Below are 7,724 nucleotides of genomic sequence, written 5' to 3'. Positions count from 1 at the left end.
TTTAGTGTAATGATTCAATTTACAAAAATCGAACGTTTCGATATAGATGCTCCGTTTCAAAATTTTCGGCCAGAATGCTGCCTGCTTTTTCAAACGTGAAAATCTGCTGTTGTACTCACGGAAAGATTGCGGTACCCAAAACGTACACTGAAAATCAAAGTTACCTATTTTTTGGGTTAAATTTGCTCACTGGAAAGTTTATACATGGGCAACCCAAAATTAGGTAGAAATTTGAACATGGCGATTACCCATAATTTGAGTTGGTCGCTGTGAACTTCGTGTTGGGTAGGAATTGAATAATGACGTCTACTCAAGTTCATCGCTTTGTACTTATATTTTGGGTAGTCCATTTCAAACAAAGTAGTAGGTAATGTTTTTGACAGCCATTGTTATTGTTGTGAATCAAATTGCATGAAGTGGCTCTGGAAAAGAATGGTAATTATAATGCATAATGCAATAATTTCAACTAAAATTAATGATTAATTTATTTCAGCCTAGAAACTTACACTCAGGCAAAAAATACAGCGAATTTCACATGAATATCGTATAATTTTTAGCCACAAGCAGCACGTATGTAAATCATAAGATTATCTTATGAAACGGAATTATTTGGTCAAATCGGTTTGCAATGATTTCATGTTCCATAAGGCATCTTTGAATTATCATAAGACAATATCATACATTTCTCTTATGTTTATGAGAATCATAAGATGCTCGTATGAAACTCGAACGACTGACATATGCAATAAATTGTAAAATGTAAAGGTAATCATACAAGTCGTATGTTTTCCATATTAATCTTATGAAATCATAGTTTTGTTACTTTTCTAGTCATCATAAGATGAATCTTATGAATTTCGCTATGCATTTTGCCTTAGCGTAGGATAAAGCAATTAGCGCTGGATCTAAAACATGAGTCGGTGAGTACTGAAACGTTGTTTATTTTTTGCTTGTGGGTTCATGTTGAGTTGCTCATAGTACTTAAATAGCGGCCACCGCATCATTCCGAAACCCGATCGGACCTCGAAAGACACATTGAACTCATGATGGGACGTTGATGATTCATATTTTTTGGAAATGTCTGAAATGCATATCGCTAGAGTTAAAATAGAATATAACTATTAGAGGGCAATGGCAGCGGCTAGCGGTGATTAAATATTTTCTCGTTCTTACATATGATGGGCCCATTAGATTGACATTTGTTGCCCCTGACACACGCAGGTTAAAGTAATTAGTAACAATAGCAGCTACAAAGCGATACAGTTTGGCAATTATATGCCAAATGTTCCAGGCTGCAACAATTCTAATTCGAGTCTATTGATCAAAAGCAGGCAAAAACCTCAAGCGGTGTGAATTTAGTAAACGGGGTAATTCTAAAAGATGCGACGAAATGTTGAATGATAAAAGGTCGAATATAGCAAATGATTGAAAATAACAAAGGTTCCAATGTTACTAAAGGTTTAATGAAACAAAAGTTTAAAATTTAAAAAACAGAATAATGTATTATCACCGTTATGACGCGTCACCTCGCCTAGTTTGGTGAGGTGAGAGCGAAAAAGCGATCACCGCAGTCACTTAGGTGACTATAGTCACCCAAGGTGACAGAAGTCACCTGGCAGAGCGATTCCAATAATCATTTTGAGTGACGACGGTCATCGTAAGATGGGAAAAAGTGACTAAATGCACGAAAAAGAATTATCTATGTTTAATTCCACAAATTATTTCTTCACTTTTAATCAAGATAAAATTTTCATTTTAAATCCAGGAATTTATTAAACTAAAATGGATTTTTGGGTTGGATCAACCAAAATATCTGTGTTTTTCGAAGATCAACCAAATTATTGTTTATTTCAAATAAATCAGTGATTGAAGCATAAACATGCGTCTGATTGATTCCAAAAGTCTTCCTGTATTAGTTCGACAATCCTTGCTGGATTGAAACAAAGAGATAAAAGTTTGTTCTAACTAATAAGAACGTTGTTTACACGTGCGACAAACAATCGAATTCTGAAGCGATCGAAAGTAATTTGTTTTTGATGCGTTACATCGAAAACAAAATCCCAAAGAAAATATACTCTCCAGCGATTTGTTGGATTCAATAGCAACAAAGGTCAAGTTGGCATTACTGCCGGATTCGTTGAGTCGTTCGAAGTCGATATCAAGCGAGCATTTGACCGAGGAACTAACTGAGCAAAAGCATCCCGCGGAAGTAATGGTCTTACGCGAGTAGGCCGTCGCTATGCCGAAGGTTCTAAACATAACAAAATTCTTCAGTGGTAAGTTACTTATCATTTAGTCTTGCGCAATGAGTTGAGAACAATTTATTCATTTGAAGGTACAACGAATGCTACGAAAAATCTGCTGTTAGATTTTTCGACGCATCAAAGAATAGAACAGAGACGATCGCATCCATAAAGTCTTGCTTGCTTTCAACTTCATTTTATAGAATAACTCTGCAGAAGACACAGTTCTAGTAGTACGAGATATTCGTCAGGCTACAGCGACAGTGGCGATGTTTTCTCTTGCTTAAATAGTCCTTATAGATGCTACTGAAATTGGCCCAGAATAAGTGAATTCTGCAGATGAACAGGAGACACTCGATAGTGTCACGGAAAATATACCGATTGTTACTACTGAAGTTGATGCGAATGTACCAGGTGAAGGAGAAATGGTTGAAATTATATGCCCTGCAACAAATATAATTACATTTTGCAACAAAATTGGTGTTGACTCAACATTTCAAAACCATTATTTTGAACGTTTCTTATATTTAAAACAACGAAATGTACAATTTGAATTGATAAAATAGTTTTTTTTTCATTTCAATGTTTGATATGTATTGATACAAATATTTGTATTGTTTAAAGCAACCAAACGGACTTATTGAAACAACAAATTTGTATTTTTGTTTCGATTGTTGTTATGATGAGATCAATAAAACATTTTTTGATTCAATTTTTTTTTTCACGTTTGACCCAATAAATTATTCAGAGTTATTTCAACAATTGTTTTATTTAAATTAACAAACATTTTTTATTGAACACTGAACAATTTGATAAATTTGTTGTTTTAACCCTCATTCTATTCGACTTTAATAATTATTTTTCTGCGCGTGCTCACCTAAAAAATGTAGGTGATTAGAACCAAAAAGTGTTGCGTTTACTTTCAGATATTTTTTTTTGAATTTTCGGGTAACATTTCCTTTTGGTCAATGGCAGTTGGGAAGTTTCTGAATGACGTAAATTGAAGATAGGCGTTTTTTTGAAATTCAAGAAGGCGGTTTATGGTTACAACCAAACACTTACTGGTTACCAAGATGGTGGATTCCGATTATCACAAAACACTGAAAACCATGGCATTTTCTGATGCATATTAGTACCGTGAGTTAATATCTCAGTCCTTTTTCAATTTTAGGCCAAAAACTATTGAAAAAACATGTTTTAGTTTGTTTCCTTTTAAGACAATAACACATCCAAACCCATGCGACTTGCACAGCTCTATAGGTTGCCTTATCAGATCTACCATAGTTTGCAGATGAAACTTGGGATGGCAGGCTGCTAGCGGATTGCAAAAGTACCAGATCATGCCGCGTGGGGTGCTGACCCGGTTGACAATGAGGTGAACGAGATAATTGCAGATACGTCATTTAGTAGAACAACTGTCAGTTTGTTGGTTGAATTTAATTTGGTTTTTTTAAATTTAAAAATCAGAAAAGAATAATTAAGGTTTAAGAATGATATGAGTGTACTCGTGAGGACACCCGCTATCAGTACATATGAAACACTGACATAATTTTTCCAAATTAAAGATCCCTATTGGCGCCATTTTGAGTTCCATGATGGCGACTTCCGGTTACTACAAAATATTGAAAACCATCATCAATATGGGTGTCAATTAAAATGTAGTGTTTAGTAGAAGGCAAAAATTAATGATTGGTGCCATTCCGAAATCCAAGATGGCGGCTTCCGGTTACCACAAAACACTGAAAATCACACCCAAAATGGTAGGTAGTTATTAGAAGAAGGCGAAAATTGATGATTGGTTCCATTTGGAAAACCAAGATGGCCGCTTTCGGTTATCACAATACACCGTAAACCACCATCAATATGGGTGTCATTGGAAAGGTAGTAATTAGTAGAAGGCGAAAATTGACGGTTGGAGCCATTTGAAATCCAAGATGGCGGCGTTCGGTTACCACAAAACATCAAAAACCATTATCAATATGGTTGTGATTTGAAAGGTATTGATTAGTAGAAGCCAAAAATCGACGATTGGCGCCATTTTGAAATCTAAGACGATTGACTTGGCTTGTTAGATAGAGCCCATCAAACAAATTTTCATGCAAGAGGTGACAGAATGGAGTCAATGCACTGACAAAATCGGGGGTAGACTGAATCAGGCACAGACAATATCGGTGGCTGATAATATCGGATCTTCCCTATATTTCTAAGTACTTCGATAGTACCATTAAAAATAACTATGTTTCTAGAATCATCCATTTCGTAAACTAGCATTCGGTGAAATGGAAATCATCGTACTGACGCTCTTCCTTTTTTCAAATCATCTATCTATTGCTTTTAACCCTTTCATTCCCAAAGTTTTCCTAGTGCATGTAGGGTTTCAAAACTATTTTTCCTTGAAAACAGTGATGTTAAGAAACACGAATTCTTTTTTCATAAAGATAGGAGCTTCCCTCGCAGCACTAGAAGCTGCTCAATTTCTACCTTCTAATGGTCAATACAATTCCCCTAGAATATTCGATTTGAAACAGATTTTGCTTAGTGACCGCACCCCACAACGGGAAATCGGATCGAGATGAAATTTAATAGCCATTTACGGGGATAAAACACCTTTCATTTGAGACCAAGTTTGGTCGAATCTCCGAAAAACCAATGAGACTGTAATTCTAAATTTGGATACTTCCGCCGGGGCTTCCGGAACCGACGATGGTGGCCAATGTGACCAAAGAGACTTTGAATGGCTGTTAGTGACCTAGTACTACAAATCTAAGTAGATGTGGCACTAGTTTGAAAAAGTTTTCACCTTTATACATTCATTACAGAATTTTTTAAAATCAACATTTTCTGCGTGATCGTTCTCTTCACTCTGTAACTCCGGAACCGGAAGTCAGATCCATTATAAATTCAATAGCAGCCTACAGGATGCACGTTTCATTTGAGACTAAGTTTATGAAAATCGGTTCAGCCATCTCTGAGAAAAGTGAGTGAGATTGTGGTCACATACACACAGAGAATTGACGGACTGAATCGAATGGTATATGTCACTCGAGCCTCCGGGTCTCCGTTGAAAAGACGGTTTTCAGAGCAGTTTTCTATTGAGAAAGGCAAAACGTAAATCGTACGAACAAGTTATAGCAAATAGTGGTACATTTAACACTTTTATAATGAGTGGCTCATGTCCCTTCAGATTTGACCGCACTTACCGCTTGATGACGTCCCAGTTTGATATTTCTTTTGAGTGGTTTGAGAAAACTGAGAAAACGAAAATCGTCAACGCAGGCCTGGATACGGTTAAAGAAATATAAACAAATTTTGGTAGCCTCGCATCGTTTTGCGGAGCAGCTGGATATGTAAGGATATTTATTATTTTAAATCTAGTCCTGTAATTTAATTCTATTAATCGAATCGTATATTTAAAGCATTGTCATCAATACCCCCAGGGTTGCAAAATTGATTCGGTCCTGTGACTCCAAATCTAAAGAATATGGCGTGCGGCATCGAAGAATTTATTCCGTGCATTTTAGGTCGTCTTGTTTCAAACACCTATTAAATCTATCTAAAGGGAAAATGTTGCAAAATTACACAAACTAAAAATTAAAAATCTGACGCGTTTCGTTTTGCAGATGATGATCGAGTTGCACTTTTTGTTGCCAACGAACGGAAAACAAATAAATAATTGAAGAAATTTTTCTCCTCAAAATATTTGGTAAGTAAATAAGGAAACGACATTTATTCACTATTACTTGTGGATACACTGGAAGATAAACTAATGGCGTTTTCGTTTTTGACTCTGCACTACACCAGTGTAGTCGGTGCTACACTCATTCAAACCTGAGTGTAATCAGTCTATCTCTTTTTTGCACTACACCTGTGTAGCACCAAGAACAAACGAAAGCGCCATAAGACTAATTTAATTTCTACCACTTTTTATAGATTATTTCTGCTGCCTCTGCACTCCTTGCTGTCGTTCGATTCCGTTCACGTGGCTTCGACGTGCTGCCTCGTGGATCGGCAACTCGTTGGTAGCGAGCCGCGTGGCTTGTTTCGATATTCCACCTGTTGCTATGGGCCTTGGTTGCCTCTAGATGACCTCGCATCTGCGTGGTGACTTCAGGTATGGTTAAGATGATCGGTTGTGGTATAACGTATATATAATAACATTTTTTTAAGGAAACTATTCAGTCATGTCAAACTGAGGCTTCCAATAGTCAACACCGGTGAAACAACGTCATCTCGGTTATTGACTTCAGATACATCGAGCAATACGGAACATTTGAACAAGACTGTAGCTTACCCGAGCTCCGAGCCACTACAATTCCATTTGACTTTAGTCATACCGGCTGGAATATAATATAGAATTCTGGCTGTCTAAGAGACAAGTATTTTAATTGTGCATTAATTTTTTTTTGTTTTTTGTTGATGATTAATTCATTTCAAATATATTTGTAGTTGGGACTATGGCCACATTTGCAATCATGGTGCCACTGACATATGAGCAAGCGTATGGGGGATAGACCACTAGTGAATAATTGTTCTTAAACCTGAGGGGTAACCACCCATATTGATGGTGGTTTTAAGTGTTTTGTTACCAGCCGCCATCTTGGATTTCAAAATGACGCCAATAATCAATTTTCACTTTCTACTAATTACTACCTTTCAAATGACCCTCATATTGATGGTGGTTTTCAGTGTTTTGTGGTAACCGGAAGGCGCCATCTTGGATTTCAAAATGGCACCAATCATCGATTTTTATCTTCTACTAATTACTACCTTTCAAATGACACCCATATTGATGGTGATTTTTAGTGTTTTGTGGTAACCGGAAACCGCCATCTTGGATTTCAAAATGGCACCAATCATCAATCTTTGCCTCCTACTAATTACTAACTTTCAAACGACACCCATATTGATGACGGTTTTCAGTGTTTTATGGTAACAGGAAGCCGCCATCTTGGATTTCAAAATGGCGCCAATCATCAATTTTCGCCTTCTAACAATTACTACCTTTCAAATGACCCTCATATTGATGGTGGTTTTCAGTGTTTTGTGGTAACCGGAAGCCGCCATCTTGGATTTCAAAATGGCACCAATCATCGATTTTTATCTTCTACTAATTACTACCTTTCAAATGACACCCATATTGATGGTGGTTTTAAGTGTTTTGTGGTAACGGGAAGCCGCCATCTTGGATTTCAAAATGGCGCCAATAATCAATTTTCGCCTTCTACTAATTACTACCTTTCAAACGACACCCATATTGATGGTGATTTTCAGTGTTTTATGGTAACCGGAAGCCGCCATCTTGGATTTCAAAATGGCGTCAATCATCAATTTTCGTCTTCTAACAATTACTACCTTTCAAATGACCCCCATATTGATGGTGGTTTTTAGTGTTTTGTGGTAATCGGAAACCGCCATCTTGGATTTCAAAATGGCGCCAATCATCGATTTTCGCCTTCTACTAATTATTACCGTTCAAATGAT

The 7,724-nt window shown here is 36.7% G+C and overlaps 1 long non-coding RNA gene across 1 annotated transcript; it reads left to right on the top strand.

Annotated features, from left to right (window-relative positions):
- Window positions 1-637: 637 nt before the first annotated feature.
- LOC131693161 (uncharacterized) lies at window positions 638-6,628 on the top strand. Its single transcript, XR_009306163.1, has 4 exons — window positions 638-920; window positions 5,864-5,946; window positions 6,174-6,354; window positions 6,411-6,628. It is a non-coding gene; the product is annotated as an uncharacterized LOC131693161 (long non-coding RNA).
- The last annotated feature ends 1,096 nt before the right edge of the window (window positions 6,629-7,724 follow it).

Source organism: Topomyia yanbarensis, chromosome 3 (genome assembly GCF_030247195.1).
Source record: "Topomyia yanbarensis strain Yona2022 chromosome 3, ASM3024719v1, whole genome shotgun sequence".
NCBI lineage: Eukaryota > Metazoa > Arthropoda > Insecta > Diptera > Culicidae > Topomyia > Topomyia yanbarensis.
The sequence above is the reverse complement of the archived record's forward strand: the minus strand, read 5'-3'. Positions and strand labels throughout refer to the sequence as shown.